This window comes from Panthera pardus, unplaced genomic scaffold (genome assembly GCF_024362965.1).
Source record: "Panthera pardus isolate Hobbes unplaced genomic scaffold, ASM2436296v1 HiC_scaffold_6, whole genome shotgun sequence".
NCBI lineage: Eukaryota > Metazoa > Chordata > Mammalia > Carnivora > Felidae > Panthera > Panthera pardus.
Genome location: NW_026526991.1, coordinates 132,261,377 through 132,285,889, shown reverse-complemented (window position 1 = coordinate 132,285,889; position 24,513 = coordinate 132,261,377). Strand labels below are relative to the sequence as shown.

Here is a 24,513-nt window from a genome sequence, read left to right as displayed (position 1 = left end):
AATCCAAGAGCACAGAGAACTCCATTTAGATTCAACCAACACCGACCATGAACAAGGCATATCATAGTCAAATTCAGAAAATACACAGATAAGGCAAGAATACTGAAAGCAGCAAGGGAAATAAAAAAGTCCTTAACCTTGAAAAGACAGATCAGGTTCACAGCAGACCTATTCACAGAAGCTTGGCAGGCCAGAAAGGAATGCCAGGATACAAATAAATGTACTGAATCAGAAAAATATGCAGCCAAGAATTCATTATCCAGCAAGGCAGTTATTCAAAATAGAAAAAGAGATGAAGAGTTTTCCAGACACACAAAAACTATAGGAGTTTGGGAACACTAAGCAAGCCCTGCAAGAAATTTTGAATGGGGACATTTGAGCAGAAAAAAGACCAAGCAAAACAAAAAAGAACAAAAACAACAAAGACTAGAAAGGACCAGAGAACATCACCGGAAACACCAATTCAACAGACAACACAATGGCACTAAAATCATATATTTCAGTATTCACTCTAAATGTCAATGAACTAGATCCTAATAAAAAGATATATGGTATCAGAATGAATAAGAAAACAAGACTCATCTATATGCTGCTTACAAGAGACTCATACAAGAGATTGCAGACTCAAAACACCTGCAAATTGTAAGTAAGTGGATGGAGAAACATCTATCATGCTAATGGTCATCAAAAGAAAGTGGGAGTAGCCATATTTATGTCAGACAAACTAGATTTTAAAATAAAGACTGTAACAAGAGATGAAGAAGGGTGTTATATCATAATTAAGGGGTCTATCTGCCAAGATCTAACAATTGCAAATATTAATGCCCCAATATGAAAGAACCCAAATATAGAAATCAATTAATCATAAACGTAAAGAAACTCATTTCTAATAATATCATGATAGTAGGAGACTTCAACACCCCACTTACAGCAACAGACAGATCATCTAAGCAGAAAATCAATAAGGTAGCAATGGCTTTGAATGACACACTGGACCAGATGGACTTAACAGATATATTCAGAATGTTTCATCCCAAAGCAACAGAATACACATTCTTCTCAAGTGCACACGGGACATTCTCCAGAATAGATCACATACTGGGACACAAATCAGCCCTCAACAAGGACAAAAAGATCGAGATCGTGCCTTGCATATTTTAAGACCACAACACTATGAAACTCAGAATCAACCACAAGAAAAAGTTTGGAAAGATCATGAATGCTTGGATATTAAAGAACATCTTATTAAAGAATGAATGAGTCAACCAAGAAATTAAAGAGAAAATTAAAAAGTACATGGAAAACAGTGAAAATGAAAACACAACATTCCCAAACCTCTGGGATGAAGCAAGGGCTGTAATAAGAGGGAAATTATAGCAATCCAAGCCTTCCTAAAGGAAGAAAGGTCTCAAATACATAATCTAAGAGTACACCTAAAAGAGCTGGAAAAAGAACAACAAACAAAGCCCAAAAACAGAAGAGGGGAAATAATAAAGATTGGAGCAGAAATCAATGATATCTAAAAACAAACAGAAAACAAAATAAACAAACAAAAAAAAATAGGAGCTGGATTTTTAAAGAATTAACAAACCTGATAAACCCCTAATCAGATTCATCAAAAAGAAAAAGGAAAGGACCCAAATAAAAAAAATCACGAATGGAAAAGGAGATTATGAATTCCAACACCGCAGGAATACAAACAATTATAAGAGAATATTATGAGCACCTATATGCCAACAAATTGGGCAGTGTGAAAGAAAGTGACACATTCCCAGAGATATATACACGACCAAAATGAAACAGGAAGAAATAGAAAATTTGAGAAGACCCATTTCCAGTAAAGAAATTGAATAAGTAATCAAAAATCTCCCAAAAAACAAGAGACCAGGGCCAGACTGCTTTCCAGGGGAATTCTACAAATATTTAAAGAAGACTTAACATCTATTCTTTTGAAGATGTTCCAAAAAAAAAAAAAAAAAAAAAAAAGAAAGAAAGAAAGAAAAGGAAGAAGAGAAAGAAATGGAAAGAAAATTTCCAGACTCATTCTACAAGGCCAACACTACATTGATTCCAAAACCAGACAAAACCCCACAAAAAGGAGAGTTACAGACCAATTTCCCTAAAGAAGATGTATGCAAAAATTGTCAACAAGATACTAACAAACCAAATACAACATTTAAATAATTATTCACCACAATCAAGTGGGACTTATTCCTGGGATATAGGGCTGGTTCAAAATCCACAAATCAATGAATGTGATACATCACATAATGAAAGAAAGGATAAGAGCCACATGACCCTCTCAATAGGTGCTGAAAAAGCATTTGGCAAAATACAGCATCCTTTCTTTATAAAAAACTAAAGAAAGTTGGGATAAAAAGATCATACCTCAAGATCATAAAGGCCATATATGAAAGGCCACTGCTAATAGCATTCTCAATGGGGAAAAACAGAGTTTTCCCCCTAAGGTCAGGAACATGACAAGGATGTCCACTCTCACCACTGTTATTCAACATAGTGTTGGAAGTCCTAGCCTCAGAAATAAGACAACACAAAGAAACAAAAGGCATGCAAAGTGGCAAGGAGGACGTCAAACGTACACTCTTCACAGATGACATGATGTGGAAAACCCAAAAGACTCCACCAAAAAGCTGCTGCAACTGATCTGTGAATTCAGGAAAGTTGCAGAATATAAAATCAATATACAGAAATCAGTTGCATTTCTATACAACAATAATGAAGCAGCAGAAAGAGAAATCAAGGAATTGATCCCATTTATAACTGCACCGAAAAACATAAAATACCTGGAATAAACCTAACGAAGAGGTAAAAAATCTATACACTGAAAACTATACAAAGTTTATGAAAGTAATTGAAGACAGCACACACACATACAAATGGAAACACATTCCATGTTCATGGATTGGAAGAACAAATGTTGTTAAAATGTTGATACTACCCAAAGCAATCTACATATTCAATGCATCCCCAATCAAAACTGCACCAGCATTCTTCTCAAAGCCAGAACAAACAATCCTAACATTTGTATGGAACCAGAAAAGACCCTGGATAGCCAAAGCAATTCTGAAAAAGAAAACCAAAGCTGTAAGCATTATAATTCTGGACATTCAAGCTGTATTACGAATCTGTAATCATCAAGACAGTATGATAGTAGCACAAGAACAGACACATCGATCAATGGAACACAACAGACAACCCAGAGATGGACCCACAAAAATGTATGGCCAACTAATCTTTGACAATGCAGTAAAGGATATCCAATGGAAAAAACACCATCTCTTCAGCAAATGGTGGTAGGAAAACTGGACAACATGCAGAAAAATGAATGGGGACCACCTTCTTACATCATACACAAAATAAACTCAAAATGGATGAAAGACCTAAATGTAAGGCAGAAAGCCATCAAAATCCTAGAGGATAAAACAGGCAACAACCTCTCCGACCTCAGCCACAGCAACTTCTTTCTTGACATGTTTCTGGAGGCAAGGTAAACAAAAGCAAAATTTAACTATTAGGACCTCATCAAGATTAAAAGCTTCTGCACAGTGAAGGAAACAATTAGTAAAACTAAAAGGCAACTGGTGGAATGGGAAAAAAAATTTGCAAATGACATATCAGATAAAGGGTTAGTATCCAAAATCTATACAGAACTTCTCAAACTCAACACCCAAAAAACAAATAATCCAGTGAAGAAATGGGAAAAAGACATGAATAGACACTTCTTCAAAGACATCTAGATGGCCAACCGACACATGAAAAAATGCTCAGCATCACTCACCATCAGGGAAATCCAAATCAAAACCACAATGAGATACCACCTCACACCTGTCAGAATGGCTCACATTAACAAGCCAGGCAACAACAGATGTTGGTGAGGATGTGGAGAAAGAGGAGCCCTTTTGCACTGCTGGTGGGAATGCAAACTGGTGCAGCCACTCTGGAAAAAATATGGACGTTCTTCAAAAAATTAAGTATAGAACTGCAGTATGACCCAGCAACTGCACTAATAGATATCTATCCAAAGGATATAGGAGTGCTGATTTGAAGGGGCATATGCACCCCAATGTTTACAATGTCCATTGACAAGAGACAAAGTATGGATATACCTCAAATGTCCATTGACTGATGAATGGATAAAAAAGATGTAGTGTATATATACCATGGAATATTACTCAGCAATCAAAAAGAATGAGATCTTTCCATTTGCAACAACAATGGATGGGACTAGAGTGTATTATGCTAACTGAAATACGTCAGTCAGGTAAAGACAAATATATGATTTCTCTCACGTAGAATTTAAGATACAAAACAGATGAACATAAGGGAAGTGAAGCAAAAATAATATAAAAACAGAGAGGGAAACAAACATAACAGTCTCTTAAATACAGAGAACTAACTTAATACAGAAGGTTGCTGGAGGGCTGTTGTGTGGGGGGATGGGCTAAATGGGGGATGGGCAATAAGGAGGGTACTTATTGGGATGAGCAGTGGGTGTTATATGAAGTGATGAATCACTAAATTCTATTCCTGAAATTATTATTACACTATATGTTAACTAACTTGGATTTATTTTTTTAAGAGCAATAGATACATAAACATTTTTAAAAAGTCCATATTCTAATTCAGTTCTGTTCGGTAGAAACAAAATGTGGACTACATATGTAATTTTAAATGTTCTATTAGTCATATTTAACAAAAAGAAAAAAATATATAAATGCATCTTCTTGCCATTATGCTTAGCACACTGTATTGCAGGGGTTCAATCACACACTTGCTACTTACATATGTTTTTGCCTAGCTTACCACTGCAAGCTCTTTAAGGGAAGGGTAGCTCCTCTCATTTGTGTACCTCCAGAGCCTGGCACAGGACCAAACACATAATTCAATCTCAATAATTATTTAAAGAAGGAAGAAAGAGAAGGATTTCAAGGAAGAGAGTGGGAAAATGAAAGAAGTGAGGGAAGGAAGGCATGAAAAAAGGATGGGTATTACTTGTTTGTTTTTCGTGACAAGGTTTGTTTGAAATTCAAAATGCATTTTTCCTAAGAAACACAGTATTATAATAGCTCAGCACTGGAATTAGACCACAAAATTTGTTCACATAATTTAAAACTTGGTTCACAAAATGTTTTTTAATAGTATTATTTATATATGATGTTGCGGTTATGTTTACATCATTAGCCATGTGAGAAAATAGGTCTTGAAAAATTGATTTATAAAAGCATTAAATACAACTTTGACCCTTAGGCAAATATGTTCTGAGCATGAAATGTCTGATTAACAGAAGGGTATTTTGGAATGCACTTTGTTTATAATTTGCATTCAGTAAGGTAAACATAAAAGTGGCTCCTCATAGAAAAAAGAAGCTATTTGGGGCACTTGGGTGGCTCAGTCGGATTAGGCATCCGACTTCGGCTCAGATCATGATCTCACGGATCGTGAGTACAAGTCCCACACTAGGCTCTCTACTGTCAGCACAGAGCCCACTTTGGATCCTCTGTCTCCCTCCCTCTCCCTCTCTCTGCCCCTCATTTGCTCTATCTCTCTGTCAAAAATAAATATTAAAAAGAGAGAAACTATTCAACTACATGTGAGGAACAGGACTGAGATTCATCACTGGTTTTAAACTTAAGATTGATAAAATGCTGTAAGGAACCTTGAGAGAAATGATTAGGGTAGTATATACAAAGATGTTTCATTTTCACTAGGGAACATATTTCCTATTTATTGCAACATGTAATCATGTGCTTTCTTGTTAACGTTTGGAAATAAACTTTGCCAACATGACAGAGTGATAAACCAATCACTTAGAGTTATCCTCTAAGGCTTTGTGGGTTTACAAGGTAGAATATACTTCTCAAATCCAGAGAAGGTAAAAACATAAAGAACAAAATATTTGAGTTGTTTGGATCACATTTCCTTTCCCTTCATGCTAGTGATATTGGGGCCTTGATAGATAGTTCTCTTTAAAATATATATAATATGGAATTAAATATAATATATAATATGGAATTAATGTTCATGTTTATTACCAGTATCTGAGCCTGAGTAGCTATGTCGCTTTGGAGTCCTAGGATAGCTTAAGATAGATAATTTAGCATGTAAAACAGGGGATTTTAAAAAATTAATATTACGTATCTCACAATGTGAGACAGTGCTTGAATCTTTCCCAGCTAGTTCCAACATTAATTCTGGATAAAGATGATATAAAAATGAGAAAAAACCACTTCTCTCATGTGACAGGTGACAGTGCCCCAGTTTTTGCTGTCTGCCATCACAGTTGCTTCCAAGAAATTGAGAACCTAGCTATTTACAACAACAATCTTCACATTCACATAAGAGAAACATATCATGGGAGGAATCCTCAAATGTTTCTCCCGTGAAAGTTCCACATATAGTAACTATGGTCTTTTCCCCACCTTCATTATGTAAAGAGCAGGGAGTATAAATATCCTACATATGCATACCAATGTTAGGAAAAAATAAAAGTAAAACAATCTTAAGACAATGGGTAGCAAGTACTGTGGTGTATCACTCAGGATTCCAGGTGATTCCCAGAGGACAGTTCTTGGCATTTCTTTGTCCAACGATGATGGTAAAGGGAGCAGTGCAGTGGCCATGGCCTGAAAATGCCTGGGTGGTCAGAGCTTATGTCCCCAGGCAATTCACAAAGCCCAGCAGAGGCAGGAACAACAGGTGAAGAAATTTTGGATGATAAGAGGGAAGAGATCACAAATATCAGGGTGTAAGCTCCAAGAGGTGAGGGGTATAGTTCATCCAACTCATCTTCTACTTCTTTATACAGCCTAGGAGGGCAGAACCACCACAGTCCTGGGGCAGCTGTTCTCAGACTGAGCCAATATACAAAGCAAGTAGAGTCAACTGGTACAAGAGGTAAATAGTATCAGATGCTGGGATGAGCCTCCAAGAGACCACTCATCTTTGGGACTGAGAAACTCCTTTCACCAGCTACGGAGACCAATGACTACTGACCTCCCTCAGTCTGGTTCCTAGCTAAAAATTTTCTTCAACTGAAGGAAGCTGCCTCACCCAGGCCCTGCTCCTTCTCTGAAAGCAACCCACATGCAAGGGATGGCTGCTACATATGGAGGTCCACAGTCTGTGTCCACTCAACTCCATTGAGAAGGCATCTCGAAAGGCATACCTTAGCTCAAGGGTCAATGGTGGGATTGTCTGAGAGCACGGTGGTGACTCCATGATAGTTCTACCTCTCTGCCTAATTTCTTCATTCTCCAACAAGCCACGTGTACTTCAACTCAGAGTCTGTTTCATGGGAAACCTGACCTATGAAGGGAAATGGTGGTTACTAACTGGCACCTGCATGATGGCAGATGAAACACCGTAGTCTTTTTTTTTTTTTTTTTTAATAGTACAAGAGGCTTTATTGAGTACAGTGCAAGCTATAGCATGAAGAAGAAACAATCATTTAAAAACACCAGAGACCCTTACATACCAAAGGTTAAGAAAGAAATCAAGATTCCTGTTGAGCTGAGCTGTGCCTGGGATGAAGAATAGGACCATTCACTTCGATCCTTGGGTGCTTGGTATTTCCACTGGATGTAGTCAAAGATGCCTCACTATCTACTGATAGAGGGTCTCCAGCAGCTCCAGTGACTCCCCAGGGATAGACTGTGTATTCACTGATTGAAGAGCCCTTTCTAGGGCATGAGCTCTCCTATTCTTATTGAAAATATTACTCCCAGTGAAACAGAGAACATCACAGTAATATTGATCCTTGGGTATCAACCTTGTGTCAATTCTCCTGTATCCATACTCCTTTTCATCATTTTTACTGGGAAGCTAGAAAACACTCATGAACTTTGTTTTACCTTTTGACAGAGTACTTGTAATAAAACGGACCTTCTATAACTGCTCCATAACACAATGTAACAGCTTTGGCTGTTTGGTTGATTCAGAGGTAAAGCTCGGATGGGTCAGAAGGACATCCATATCATCAATGAACGCTTCACCTCTTGTGAAACTGCCACAGACTGTTATAACGTATTCAGGATCCACTTTTTTTTTCTTGAGAGTGCAAGCCGGCAAAGGATAGACACACACACACACACACACACACACACACACACACACAGAGAGAGAGAGAGAGAGAGAGAGAGAGAGAATATCCCAAGCAGGTTCTGCACTGTCAGCGCACTCACAAGCCATGAGATCATGACCTGAGCCAAAATCAAGAGTCAGATGCTTAACCGACTGAGCCACCCAGGCGCCCCTCAGAATCCACTTCTTAAACTTCAAATAGTACAATGTCTTGCTTTTGTAACATCTCTTCAGGATAAATTCTTTTCTCAAACTCCTCAAAATATTTCAGGCCAATTCACCGATCAAGGTTCAACTAATTTTCATTTTTTTTCCGAGACCTTCTAATGTTTAAATTCTTTCATCTGTAAACTTCCTTGCAGCAGATGGACCAACGCCACCAACCCGAGTCAGTAAGTTGATAGATGAACTCGTATCATCCTACTGAATCTTCTCCAGCTTTTACAATTTTTCAGTCACTAAAACGTATCAATCTTGTCAGCAATTTTTGTTACTACTTCAGGCAATTTCTTACCTTCTGCTTCACTCTTTACTTTGTACGGTATTTGCTATCACAGATGCTACTTTTCGGTAAGCATTGTACTTATGGATGGCCTGGTTCACCTTCTTCTCAAAGTCTGCAAGTTCTGTGAGCATGTTGGTGACTCCCCCACTAAGCATCTCCTGTGGTGCCTTTCATTTGCTCATGGTGGCTTGCCCCAAGGACCACTGAGTGCTCAGAGCCAGCGACTGGTCCCCTCCACCAGGCTTGAAGGACTTGCGGAGTTGGGGGAGGACCAACCCAGCTCTGGAAAAGCCAGAGCAACCTACTGAACAATGGCTGCCCCTAAACACTGTGCATATTCTTGTTATTGATCAAAATAGACAAGTATTAATGATAACACCACTGACTACCAATTTCTGCTTTTTATAAGGTCCAACTTTCTCTTTAAAAAAAGGTTTTATTTATTTTTGAGAGAGAGAGCACAAGTGGGCGAGGTGCAGAGAGAGAGGGGGACAGAGGATCTGAAGTGGGCTTTGCACTGACAGCAGCAAGCCCATGTGGGGTGTGAACTCATGAATTGCAAGATCATGACCTGAGTCAAAGTCAGCCACTCAACCAACTGAGCCACCCAAGTGCCCCCAACTTTCTCCTTTTGCAGAAGAGACAATTAAGGCCTAGAAACAAAAATTATAATTTTTTAACCTCACCAAGTAAATTAGAGAACTAGAACTTTTTTTTTTTTTCACTTGAAAACTTCTCTCAATACTGTTTTCTTGAATAGAGGTTCTCAAATCTAACTTTGCATCAGAATCACAGACCAGGGTTTTTGTTTGTTTGTTTGTTTGTTTTATTTGTGAGAGAGTGCATGTAAGCACAAAAGAGGGGAAGACAAAGAGAGAGAGAAAGAATCTTAAGCAGGTTCCCCACTCAGCTCAGAGCCTGATTCTGGGCTCCATTCCATGACCCTGGGATCACGACCTGAACCAAAATCAAGTTGGGCACACAACCAACTGAGCCACCCAGGTGCTCCCAGACCAGAGCTTTGTAGTTTGATTGTTATTTTGTTGTAATAAAGATTTCTAGGCCCACCCCAAACATACTGAATTGGAATCTGTTGTGAAGGTTCCCACCAGAGTTTATACTTTTTATAAGTTACAAATAATTCTGATGATCAGATAAGTTTGGGAAATGTGATACAGAGAGACTATGTCTAGAGAGTTACAGTAGTTTTCAAGGGCTTTCTTGACAAAGCACCACATAGTAAGCAGCTTCAACATCGAAAATGTATTGTCTTGCAGTTCTGAGACCTAGAAGTTTGAGATGAAGAATTCTGCAAGGGCTCCTCATGAGGGCTATGAGGGAGAATCTCTTCCATACCTTTCCTCTAAGCTTCTAGAGGTTTGAAGGTACCGTCCCCTGCACATCTGTCTGTGTCCAAATATCCCTTTATTATAAGGACACAGTCACAGTGGACCAGAAGTCAATCTCAGCCCAGTATAACTTCTTTTTAAATAACTACATCTGCAACAACCCCTTTTCCAAATAAGGTCAAATCCTGAGGTTTATATGAATTTCAGATAAGCAAAATTCACCCCATTACAGGAGTCTATAATTTACAACTACTCCTGCATAATTTGACTTAAAAAATACAAATAAAAAAGCTAAGTAAGCAAGCTAAGGTAGAGGGAACTGGTGGGGAAAAGGATTCCCTCTGTTGTATTTGGTCTCTGATTTCAAGCTTCAGGTATATTCAACATGAGGTTGTGCACTAGAGGGCCAGGATCCCTCTTAGACTTTGGTGAATTTAATTCCTCTCCTCCACATGTTAGTAAGAACACCTCACCTCCTTTCATTATTGCATCCATTGTTATTGCCAGCACCATCAAAGAGGACCTCACCACAAATTCTGGTAAATCAGATTCCCAAAGGAAAATATGCAGTCACTTTGATCATTTGTCTCATGCTTGAAACTTTAACATTCTTTGATTTTCAATTTCATTATTTTAATTATTTTTTTTCTTCAGCTTCCCACAATAAACATAAACTAACATTTACTGATATCGCTGAGTAGTTAAGAAAGAACTGTACCAGGGGCACCTGGGTGGCCCAGTCAGTTAAGTGCCCGAATTCAGCTCAGGTCATGATCTCACTGTTCGGTTCCTGGGTTTGGGTCTCACGCTGGGCTCTGTGCTGACGGCTCAGAGCCTGGAGCCTGCTTCAGATTCCGGCTCTCCCTCTCTCTGCCCCTCCCCCATTCGTACTCTCTTTCTCTCTCAAAAATAAACATAAAAAAAAGAACTGTACCAATTAGTACAGGAATATGATATAATACCTAATTTTAATCTAATTTCAGTGATTTTATTAAATAAAGCAAAAGTTTAGGACCAAGAAATATTTGTGCAGTTGCAGAACTGATATAAGTGATTATTGAGGTTACAACATTGCTTTAAATAACTTCTGGATTCTTTTTTCTCCTACTTTTCTAGACTGTTTTTCTGAATGTCACATAAGATAAGATCAATTTTCATTGCCTCCTAGACATGGTCTAATAAAAGGGGATGGCATCATTCTGAGGAAGATAATCAATACACTGACATTTTCCAAGAGTGATGTTTTGTAGAAATTTAAGACCTAAATAAACAAATCCTAACATGTAGTAGCACCTCTATAATTTAAGAATATCTTTTTCTAAAGAATCCCCAAAGAGTTAATTTCAATGAGTGGCATACTAGAAAACTAAACATTGCTGAAGACCTTTCAAGACTTCTGTGGAAGGAAATCACTAGCTTATTTTCTCCATTTTGAAGGCAAGTATCTAAACTTGTGTTAAAAAAAAAAAAGGTTAAACTAAAGGAGAATTTAAAAAACAAGTCGTTTGTTCTATTAATAGTTCTATACAGAAATTTTGCATTCTTGTGTGCACAGAAGTCAGATTGACAAAGATCACTGTAGACTTCTTAAGAAATAGATTTTCAACAATTTATTTCAACACTGCGATAAATCTTTCCTATCCTGTCGATAAAAGGAAAAACAATCCCTTTTGGGATTTGTCTGTTTGGTCCTCAACTGGACAGTTCAGCTTGTCTATAGACTGTCAGGGCAGCACCTGTTTTTTTTTAATCTAATTTTGCAGAATTCGTGCACAGTGGCGAGAAGAAAGAAGCTAACCCTGACTAGCTTTTCTAAGAATCAGAGGTCCCTCATCTCCTGTGACCTCTAAGTGGAAGAGAGAGGCTGGAAGGAACAACAACATTCAGAAGCCAATACTATGACTGTTAACGCTTCTGATTTTTATCACCATCTCTATCCATTCTTAACACATTCCTACTCTTTTCCCATAAAAACTCAAGTGTATAGAGTCATGAGGTTAAAAAAAAGTAATCAAACTAAAGAATATTTTTCTCTGTCCTTCTCTACTTGAAAAGAACACTTGGGGGGCACCTGGGTGGCTCAGTTGGTTGAGCGTCCGACTTTGGCTCAGGTCATGATCTCTCAGTCTGTGAGTTCGAGCCCCATGTCTGGCTCTGTGCTGAGGGCCAGAGCCTGGAGCCTGCTTCGGATTCTGTGTCTCCCTCTCTCTGACCCTCCCCCGTTCATGCTCTCTCTCTCTCTCTCTCTGTGAAAAATAAATAAACTTAAAAAAAAAAAAAAAAGAAAAGAACACTTGGTTTGTGTGTGTGTGTAGCAGAGCAGGTAAAGTGGACTTCCTTTATCTATTCGGCTTTTTGGGGGACAGTGAAAGTTTTTGTCATTGCATTGTATGCTCTTTGGACTTTTGTTTCACATTTACAAATTTCTTCAAGGGTCTGAATACCCTGGGGTGTCAAAGGAACTGACATTCCTGCTTACTGAGTCTGTTGGCCTTTAAATGTTTTCACCTGATGCCTCTGAAATCCTTCCAGAAGCCTTCTTTATCCATTTAGCAAATCTGGTTATGGTTATTTGGTGCAGATTCAGGAAGGCTCTGCAGACATCTGAAGGAGTCCATGATGAACTGTTTATTCCCACAAAATGCAGATGTGGGAAATAAGCGAAGTTGTATTTAGGGAAAACTTCCAAAACTGAAGGACTGTATAAGCCTTTAAGCCCTAATCTGGTAGCCAGGAGTAGTATAAGGGTAGAAGCTGACAGAAGAGCTCTTCCTTCTTGCAGGAAATATCACAACTTCTTTCACATGGATTCCAGTAATTATTTGACTGTACTGTGCAAGCCAGGCAGAAGCCCTCAGATCACCAGAAACCTTACTCCTTCATTGTGCTCACCTTCTCGGAGCTCTCAGAGCAAAGAATAGCAATGGATCCGCTTATGAGACCGTGATTCAGGCCAGACTGCATTTGCATTGGCAGATCAATTAGCAGTGGCAAAGGCTTCCTAGGTCTGGCCTGAGGACCCCCTGTGACCTAGAGAATCATACATTTCTATAGACAATAAGGAGGAGAATGGGAAATGAGTATCCTTAAATAAGGTCGTCACAGCATTGGTGAAATGGTAGTGGGTCATCCTAAAAGGCATTGAGTGTAGAAACTGGATAATAGGAGCAGTGGGAGAGAAATTAGTAAGTAAAACAGTGAATAGATAGGAGCAGCTACTCTCTCTTTCCAGAACCTTCCCAGACTACATAGATAAAAGTATTCTATTTCTTTATGGGCGCCTGGGTGGCTCAGTCGGTTAAGCGTCTGACTTCAGCTCAGGTCATGATCTTGTGGTTCCTGAGTTCGAATCCCCAATCGGGCTCTGTGCTGACAGCTCAGATCCTGGAGCCTGCTTGAGATTCTTTGCCTCCCACTCTCTCTGCCCCTCCCCTGTTGGCGCTCTCTCTCTCTCTCAAAAATAAACATAAAAAAATGTAAAAAATAAGTATTCTATTTCTTTGGTAAACGTCAGATTGATAAACTAATTAAAATCAATCAACCATGACTGAGATATGGCAAGGCAAATACTATAATTTAAAAATACCAAATAATATTCTATATGACTATAACAAAATATTATTCCATACTTTTATAGATGTAAAATTCTGTGCTTTCATAGACATAAATTGATCTTTATTTTTTTTCATTGACTTTTTTCATTTTTAGTTCATTCTATGGGTCCAGCATACTCTCATGTCCATTAAGTTTGACTGTCTAATTGTCATTCCTTATTGACACGTTGAGCTGAAGAAGACAGTCTGGAAACAAAGACCCAGCTTATATTTTGAACAAAATCTCAGCTCCAGTTACTATATAGATTTTCTTTTTTTTTTTTTTTTTTGCATTTATTTATTTTTGAGAGATAGACAGAGACGAAGCCATTGGGCAGGGGTGGGGGTCAGAGAGAGAGTGAGACAGACAGAATCAGAAGCAGGCTCCAGGCTCTGAGCTGTCAGCATAGAGCCCGATGCAGGGCTCGAAACCATGAACCATGAGATCACGATCTGAGTCAAAGTCCATTGGCCAACCGACTGAGCCACCCAGGCACCCCGAGATTTTCTTTCAAATTGGAAATCCAGAAGAAGTTGGGTTTAAAGCTCTCTGAATCTTTTTTTTTGAAGGAAACTTTTTTTTCCTTTTTCCACCTTTATCGGGATATATCTGACATATACCATTGTATAAATTTAAGGTGTACAAAGTGTTGATTTGATACACTTATATATTACAAAATGATTACCATGGTAGCATTAGCTAACAACTCAATCACATCACATGTGATTACCTTTGTGTGTGTGTGTGTGTGTGTGTGTGTGGTAAGAATATTTATCTACTCTCTTAGAACCTTTCGAGTGTGTAGCAAATTTTATTAACTACGATCACTATACATTAGGTCACCAGAATTATTCATTTACAACTACAAATGTGTACGCTTTGACCAACATATTCCCATTCCCAGGTCTCCAGGCTCTTTTAGCATTCTATGAGTTTGGCCTTTTTTTTTTTTTTTTTTAAAGTATGTTTATTTTGAGACAGAGCGAGAAGAGGAGGGGCAGAGAGAGTGAGAAAGAGAGAGAATCCCAAGCAGACCCCAAACTGTTAGCACAGAGCCTGATGTGGGGCTCAAACCCACAAACTATGAGATCATGACTTGAGCCCAAACCAAGAGTCAGATGCTTAACTGACTGAGCCACCCAGGCACCCCTAGGAGTTAAGCCTTTTAAAATTCCAACTATAAGGAGAACATTTGTTGTTTGTCTGATTTAACATACAATATTGTCCTCAAGGTTCATCCATGCTGTTGTAAATGACAAAATTTCCTTGTTACTTATGGATAAATAATACTCCATTGCATGTATTCATCACATTTTCTTTATCCCTTCATCCATTAAGAAACATTTATGTTGTTTCCATCTCTTGGCTATTGTGAATAATGCTATAAAAGGATATGGGACTGCAAATGTCCCTTTGAGATTCTGTTTTTGTGGCCTGCTGGATCATATGGCAGTTCTATTTTTATTTTTATTTTTTTGAGGAATGTCCATACTGTTTCACACAGTGGCTACACCAATTTACATCCCCACCAATACTACCTAAGGGTCTGCTTCATATCCTTACCAACTCTTACTATCTCTTGTCTTTTAATGAGAGCCAATCTAGCAAGAGGGAGATGATATCTCATTGTGGCTTTGTTTTGCATTTCCCTGATGATTAGTGCTGTTGAGCACCTTTTCATGTACCTGTTGGCCATCTGTATGTCTTCTTTGGAAAAATGTCTCTTCAGAGGCTCTGTCCCTTTAATCAGAGTTTTGTTTTGTAATGAGTTGTATAAATTGATATATTTTAGATATTAAACACTTGATCAGATAGATTGGTTTGTAAATATTTTCTCCCATTCTATAGGCTGCCTTTTCATTTTGTTGATTGTTTCTTCTGCTGCACAAAATCTTTTTAATTGGATATAGTCTCACTTATTAAGTTTTGCTTTTGTTGCTTGTGCTTTTGGCGTCATACCCAACCAATTGTGGCCAAGACCAATCTCAGGAAGTATTTTCCTCTGTTTTCTTCTAAGAATTTTACAGATTCAGGTCTTATTTAAGTCTTTAATCCCTTTCATATTAACTTTTGTGAGTGGTGTGAGATTAAATTGAAAGCAAAACCATTAGAAGGGTCAATCAATGTTGGAAAACATGTGCATGATGATCATATCCTGCTAGTTATGAAAATGAGATATTAAAATGCAAAAACTGAAATAACAGGTATTCAAGAAGACATAAACAAGTCAGCACAAAAAATGGAGTGTTCATACAAAGGCCTATGACATATGCTAATTTTGGTACTAAAGATAATATTAAAAGTCACTGAGCAATTATAAGTAATTCAATAAATGGTTTATGATATTGTCACATTTGGAGAAAAAAATAAAATGCTGATTTCATATATGTATGTGTGTGTATATATATATATGCACACACACATTTTTACGTATATATGTAAATGTATGCATATACACATGTACAAGTAAAAGTAATGTCCTGATGGATTAAAGAACTAGAAAAGTAGAACTGGGGCATGTGGGCGGTTCAGTCAGCTAAGTGTCTGACTTCGATTCAGATCATGATCTCACCATTTGTGAGTTTGAGCTCCGCCTCGGGTTCTCTGCTGACAGCTCAGAGCCTGGAACCTGCTTTGGATTCTGTGTTTCCCTCTCTTTCTGCCCCTCCCCTGCTCATGCTCTGTCTCTCAAAAATAAACAAACATTAAAACATTTAAAAAATAGAAAAGTAGTAGAATAAACTGTAAACTAATATTTTATGACCTTCTGAAGCCAGGCACATAGTCCAAGAATCATGAAGGGAAAGATTACCAGACATGATTATATAACATTAAAAAAACAAACAAAAAACAAAAAACAAAAAAAACTCAGTACAACATTTAAATCTTCAAAAGTCAACATCATAATGTAAGAAATATTTGCAATACCTAAAAGATAAAAGATTAAGGTCCTTTAAGTTAAAATCTCCACAATCAATCTCAGTATGATTGGCAAACCATGCTATGATTACAAAATAGAAAACAATATAATAAAGTGAGCAAATATATGAAAGGATGATTCATCTCACTAATAATCATTGGAAAAACATATTTTTCACCATCACCCAGTCAATAACAAAGATGCGTGTTTCGTGTGATGGAATGTGGATGCACATTCTTCTATGTCAGTGACTGGGGTGAGTGGGCAAGTGGGTAATACCTGTAAGGTTTTTGAAGTGCATTACCGATGACTCACCAACCCCATTCAGTAATGCTCACTGGGGCGCCTGGGTGGCTCAGTTGGTTAAGCCTCCAACTTCAGCTCAGGTCATGTTCTCCCTGTTAGTGAGTCCAAGCCCTGCGTCCGGCTCTGTCTGGAGCCCGCTTTGGATTCTGTGTCTCCCTCTCTGCCCCTCGTCCCACTTGTGCACACACTCTCTCAGTCTCTCTCTCAACAGTAAATAAAGAAACTTTAAAAAATGCTCGCTGAAACATTTAGAAATGAGAATGTGTGCACAACCTAAATGTTCATCAGAAACAGAGAGGTTGTATACCTCACAGAGCATGCATGCCTCAGTCACTGGAAAGAATGATGTAGACCCCCTACGCTGACGTGTGGACGTGGAGGGAGCTGCTGGGTTCCCTAAGTGATTAGATGGGAAGAAGTTTGTCCAGCTGTGCTATGTATAAGCACACATAAATGTGGAGTCACGGGAGTGGAAAGACAGCTGCTAGCTGACTGACAGTGTTTAAGTCAGAGGAGGCAAAAGGAGTGAGAGTATAAAACGAAAATACTCCCGAAACGTGTGGTACTTGTGCAAAGTTATACACACTGCGATCTAGAAATGTCAATTGTATTTGACAAACTGATCATCTGGATTTTAGTTTGGGACAAACCAGCTCAATTGTTGTAGACTGAAGAGTGAGTAAGAAGCAAGTAATTGGAGTAAAGAATGGAAAGATTATCTCAAGAAGTCTATCCATAAAGGTCATGATGACCAAAACAGGACACTGCCTAGTAGAGAATATGATCTCTAAAGCAAATAGCCACATGCTCGATGCACGCTTGTTTAGATTGTGTTTACAGCTGAAAATGTAGGTACTCAACAAATGTTTACTAGTATTACTTGTTCTAATTTAAACAAACCAAAAGTTCTTTTCAATTATTAAAGAGTGAAAACAGTGTAGAAAACAAAACTGCAGAAGATTTAGAAGGGACTACGGTATTTCTTTCTACTACACCCAGCCCCCAGGACAACAGAGCCACACACAGAGTAACCCTGGTTAATGCCTGACTTTTAAATGCCTCATTTTTCTGACAGGCACTATCAATCTTTGCTTTTAACTCTGATGCTGGCTTCAGTATCTCTATTTCAAAGGAGATTAAGCATTTTAACAGCAGAGGTTTCTCTAGAAAGAGTGGGAAGGATGGCACTGAATAAAAGATTATTACTCTATTGAATGAACAGCTCCTGAGTCTTTGAGATGCACAGGCTGAATGGTGTCCTGTGTTTATGAAATTCTCCCTAGATCTCTAATTATCCTCCTCCCTGTTCACAGATGTTTCTTGCTATTTGATGTGAGCTCTGAGAAGGAAAGGGATCCTTTATAGAGTAATGAGATTACCTCACATCAAACTTATTTGGAAGAAGAGCAGTTCAGCTCATGCTAAAGTATTTTTGTTTGTTTTCTTCTTTGTTTTTGCTTGTTCTTGTTGCTTGGAGATATGATCTTTACTTCTGAAGACCAACAGATAAGCCCATGTTTGTAAATAAATGAATAAAATTGGAATCCTGATGTCAAAAGGGGAGGGATGTAAATAAGCCAAGGGTTTATATTTTGAGTTGTGGATTTAATATGACTAGTTTGGGTATGTGTTTTCCAATCTACAATGCATTATGTATGACTTGGTTGGTTGTTAGGAGCATGCATTGTTCAGAAGCAATAACTGGTAACAATGCAATGGACTGGGGATAATGAGCTACAAGTTCTTTGTATACACTGGGTCTTTTCTCTGTCACATGAAGCTGTTCGGATATTAACCACAGATTTATAGATGATGCACTGTGGAGAATGGTTTGGCTGCATTTTGCCTGCTATTCTCTGCGGCATATTTTTACTAATCCTTGTAGGTTTAGCTTTTACTGTTTGCAGGCTGGGAAAGTCAGAGCTCCACACTCAAAAGTGAAGATGGAAATGCTGATTTTTCCCCCCTCTTGGGACTAAGCCTCTGGCCTCCAGGCAATTCTTTTAAAAATAGCTTCTGTCTGTCTTGTGCCATTATTATCACAGATACAATTCCCATCCTGACTGTCCGGAACTGAAATCAGTCTTCGGTATTCTAGAGCAGTTCATCTGTGATAGGATGTGAAGGAGCCATTTTCATATAAGTCACTGTGGTATATGTCAGCTTAGCTGTTGGTGTTTCCTTAAAGTTCTTCCTTTGGGTTCCTAAAATACGGTATGGAAAATGCAGGTAATCAAACATATCTCTTACTTCTGCATAGAATCTATCATCCCAGGCATGGTGCCAGATAAAATAAAAACCACAAGGAAGGTTGTTTCATTTGCCCACAAAATGGAAATAAGTCTTGGAGTCTTTGTATCAGTTGCGCTTGTGCTTAAGATGACTCATTATTTGGCCAAGGATAATACAGAGAAGCATCTGAAACTGTGGGCTTTCTACTAACAAAGAAGAAATGTTTCAACGAAAGTAAACTTGTCTATATGGGGCGCCTGGGTGCCTCTCACAGTTGGAGGGTTCAAGCCCGACATCGGGCTCCGGACTGACAGCTTAGAGCCTGCAGCCTGCTTCAGATTCTGTGTCTCCCTCTCCCTCTGCCTGTCTCTGGATTGCACTCCTTTTCTCTCTCAAAAATAAACATTAAAAATTTTTTTAAAAAAAAGTAAACTTGTCCATAAATGAAGTCCACATATTTTCTGAAATGGCACAGTAGTGTAAATTGTATGTATGTACAAGCACACACAAAATTTCTTATAGGATATTGTTTCTATGAACCTATAGTTGTAAATTTTCCCCCAATGCAATTCAGACTCTAGAATATAAATAGGAAACGAGGGGTATTTTAATTTTTAATAATTTTATATAATAAATATTAAACTAATTTAAAATTATATATAAAGATACAGTCTCTTACTTATAAATATGATGGCTTGGGTCACAGTGGTTTTAAATAATAAAGTTACATCCGAAAAGAAAGGAAACTAAGTATTTGGATTGTTCCCCTAAGTTGTGGATCTAAACTACAGACAGACCCTCAACAACTATTCAACAGCAAGGTTTCATTAGCTGTGTACCCGGTCATGAACAGAATGACTGTGGTTACAGAATCTTTAACTTTTATTATAACTAGCTGGATGGTTTCTCAGCTAGTAGTTTTACCCACACTTACTGTTACATATCATTGCCAGCGGGGGGGATCATGCCAACGACACTAAGGAAAGTCAATGATCTCAACACAAGTCTTGAGTTGTGCTTTAGCTTCCTGCAGTATCACATATGCCCTGATGGCATCATTACTGCACTTAAAGCTCTTTCTTAGATGGAGTAGAATTCACGGCCATGAGGAGAACTTGTACCACTGCCCCTCATCGATTTACTTACTCATAATGTTATCTTCTATTGAGTGTCTGCAAGGTGTGTGAAAGTGATGGAAAAGCACACTGCAAAAAGAAAGTATAAATAGTAGCATACAACAGACCAAAGAAGGTCAGATTATCTGCAGGGAAGAGTAAATCTTTTCACTCCATCAACCACCCCTCTGACAACTCCTTCAATGTCTCGGGATCTTTTTTGAAGAGAGAGGACCAAAATTCTAGTTGTCTTACTACCTAAGTCTATCTTGGTCTTTAATGTTTCATTTTTTGTGTTTATGTTATTCATTCTAGTTTGATTATTGTATATTCAGTTTGTTTCTCCCTTCTCTTTGTTATTTATTAACATGTCAAATATTTTTTTTTTAATTCCTACTTCTGTGCCATGTCTAAGCTCAAACAGTAGAGACACAACGGGTAGAGATATAACCCACCCTTCAAAGAGTTCAGGGCTCAGTAGAGGGGGCAGACATGAATCAAATGCTTACAAAAATTTGTAATGGCACCATAAAAGCTATGGAAGAAAGTCATAATTAAACAGGATTATATAGCAGTGGGAACTTGTTCTAGTGGAGCAAGTCACTTTTAAGTTGGGATACGAAGGATATGAAAGAATTGATCAGCGAATGAGCAGAAGAGAATGGTATGGGTCCAGGGAACATCCTCATCTGAGGGCCTGGGTTGAGGGCAGTGGGTTCTATTAACGGAACTGAAAGGTTAGTGAAACCAGCGTCCCATTAGGAACATGGCAGGAAACAGGGCTAAAACTGTAATCAAGTGGGAGAGCAGGAAGGGCTTTCTGAGTCGGCATATGGATTTTTGGTTTTGGTTCCTTTTCTAAAATGACTGATGAGGGGTTTTGTAAGCATGAATGTGTTTGTTAGTCTGTAACTTTATCCTCTCTATCCACCTCAGCGGCAAGTCTATCGCTTCATCAATTGGATTCTTCATCTGCATCTGGATTTAATAAGACCATTTCTACTTTCTCTTGGATGTTTTAGTGAGTTTCCAGTCTACCTTTAGGTAGACTGACCCTTTACTCATGCTTCACAGCATTTTTTTTGTTTTATTCATTTTGCTACCAGTCTTTTTTTTTTAGATACTTGTTTTTAAAAACTTAATCTCATTAAAGATGTCATCAATGAATTTCTCCATACATCATGTCATATGCTTCACAGAATTTATCTTATAATCAGGAAAGATTATGTTTTAAATTGGTATTCTCTTTTCAAACATACTTTCCTCATATTATTCCAGAGATTTATACCATCAGATAAAACCAAAAATAAAATTTATTTTTCCCCTCAAAACTTTGAAAAACTCTAGTTCCCTAAAAAAGTCTGGATCAGTTCTATTAAAACAATGTAATAATTCACTTGGAAATTCTATTTCTTGTTTTTGGAAAATCAATCAGATAAGTGTTTGGTTAGAGTAATTGTCTTTAAAATAGGCTCATTTGCAGAGAGGAGTCTGGAAGTCTTCCAAATTTTCAGAGAAGATTTAACTTCATAAATCAGAAATTTTCTTCAGTTTTGTCTTTATTTTTTATGTATTTAAGGCCTGTTCTTGCTCATTTGTTAGCAAGTTACATATATGCAAAACACTAAATATGGATATTCTTCAGGAGAGAGTTTGTTTTTGGGGGGGGGGTTCTTTGTTTTTCATAATCTAGCATCTCCGTTTTTGGTCACAGACTAAGCGTGGACAATTCCACCTCTGCAGTGTTTAGAAGTATTTAGAAAGGTGTGCTATGATTTCTTTCTCAAATGTCTGGGAGCTTTCAGCAGTAGAGCCAACCATGCCTGGAGTTTTCTTTGCTGCAAGATACTTGCCTCAAATTCATATTCTAATAGATACAGGACTGTTCAGGTATATCTGTCTCTTCCAAGTGAGTTTTGGGAGTTTTGTGTCTTTCAAGCAACTTGCCCAGTTCATCTAAGTTGTTTGAACTCAGTGACATAAAGTTGGACCCACTATTTACTTATCTTTTGAATATTTGCAAAATCTGTGTTACTGCAGTGCTATTCACTCATTATTGATGTTGTTACTTTGTGTCTTCTCTATTTTTTTCCTGATCAGTCTGACTTAAGGCTTGTTGATTTTGTTGATCTCCTCAAAAAAAACCAGCTTTTGGATTCTCCAATTTTCTCTCATGGTTTTATCTTCTCTATTTTATTTATTTATGTTCTTACAAATATGACTTCCTTTTCTTTATGTATTTGGGGTTTAATTTCTCCTCTAGTTTCCTACAGTGGAAGCAGAGATCATTCATTTGAATCAATTTCTTTCTAATATAAGCATTTCGGTTAAATTCATAAATTGTGATAAGTTGTACTTCATTTGACTCAGCTCAAAATAGTTTCTCATTTCCCTTTTCTTATTTTACCTAGAAATTATTTACAAATGCGGTATTTAGCTTCTGTTTAATTGAAGATTTTCCAGTCATTTCCTATTTAAGACCATTATGATAAACTACTTTGTAAGATTTAAATTATTTTGAATTTGGGGCGCCTGGGTGGCTCGGTCAGTTGAGCGTGCAACTTCAGCTCAGGTCATGATCTTGCGGTCTGTGAGTTCAAGCCCCGTGTCGGGCTCTGTGCTGACAGCTCAGAGCCTGGAGCCTGCTTCGGATTCTGTGCCTCCCTCTCTCCCTGCCCCTCCCCTGCTCATGCTCTCTCTCTCTGTCAAAAATAAATAAACATTAAGAAAAAATTTTAAAAAATAAATTAGTTTGAATTTATTAAGTCATGCATTGTGTATCAGAATGCATCTATTTTGTTAAGTTATCTGGATTTACTAGGGAAAAATGCATATTGGACTATTGTCAAGCAAACATTGAAAACATCATTTAGGTCAAGTTAGAGTGGTCCAAGTATTCTGTTTAACTGATTTTCTGTCTCCTTGTCTTATTATTTACTGAAGGAGAGGTGCTGAAATCTTCCACTAGAATTGTGAATTTGTCTAGTTCTTCTTGTATTTGCTTCAATTTTGCTTCATGTATTCTGAGGCTGTATTAGAAGCACAGGTGTTAGATCTGTAATGTCCACTTGGTGAACTGACTTGTCATTATAAAATGACCTACTTTCTTTGCTCTGAAATTTACTTAGCCTGATATTAACGTGGTGGGTCAAATTTCTTGTGATTATATACTATATATTGTTAACATTATTTTACTTTTCATTTTCATTTGTGTCTAAAAGTAGGTTTCTTATAGCAACATTTTTGAGTCTCACTTATCTGTCTGAAAATCTCTTTTAATCAAATGTCCATACCATTTACAAGCAATAATTTGAGTTTGGATTTGAACCTATCATCTTACCCTGTTTGCTACTTGTCCTATCCTTTGTTCCCCTCACTCCCACCAATTTTTTTTGCCTGTTTTTGAATTGAGTATTTGTCATGATTCTATTTTATTTCCTTCCTTGGCTTATTAGATAAAACATTTGGTTGCCTGTGGTTAGCAGCCACTTTGCAGACTATGGCATACATTTTCTTTCAAAGTTTATTTATTTTGAGAGACAGAGAGAGAGGGAGCAAGTGGGGGAGGGACGGAGAGAGAGAGAGAGAGAGAGAGAGAGAGAGAGAGAGAGAGAGAGAGAGAATGAATGAATGAATGAATATCCCCAAGCAGGCTTCACACTGTCAGCACAGAGTCCAAGGTGGGGCTTGAACCCACAAAGACGCGGGATCATAACCTGAGTCAAAACCAGAGTTCGACACTTAACCGCCTGAGCCACCCAGACATCCCTGTGGCATTTTTAATTTGCCTTTAATTAATGATTTCCCTTTAATTAATACTGTACCACTTCACATACATCCTAAGGACCCTGCAATAGCCCTGTCCCAGTGTTCCCCGCCTGGACCTTATGATACTATTATCTTAAAATTTACTTCAACATATCTTGTAAACCACATGGTATATTATTATTTCTATATTTAAAAATAAATAATTTTTATTTTTTATTTATTTTTAATTTAGATTCAAGTTAGTTAATATATAGTGTAGTATTGGGTTCAGGAAAATAATCTAGTGACTCATCACTTAATATAATACCTAGCGCTCATCCCAACAAGTACCCTCTTTAATGCCCATCACCCATTTAGCCCATCCCCCCACTCACCTCACCTCCAGCAACCCTGTTTGTTCTCTATATTTAAGAGTTTCTTATGGTTTGCCTGCCTCTGTTTTTAACTTATTTTTCCTTCCCTTGTCTATGTTCATCTGTTTTGTTTCTTAAATTCGACATGAGTGAAATCATGATATGGATCTTTCTCTGACTGACTTATTTTGTTTAGCATAATACCTTCTAGTTCCATCCACAATGTTGCAAATGGCAAGATTTTATTCTTTTTGAGGCTGAGTAATATTCC

The 24,513-nt window shown here is 37.8% G+C and overlaps 1 pseudogene; it reads right to left on the bottom strand.

Annotated features, from left to right (window-relative positions):
• LOC109261698 (DNA polymerase beta-like) overlaps window positions 1-8,787 on the bottom strand; it is an 84,295-nt pseudogene extending 75,508 nt beyond the window's left edge.
• Window positions 8,788-24,513: the final 15,726 nt, after the last annotated feature.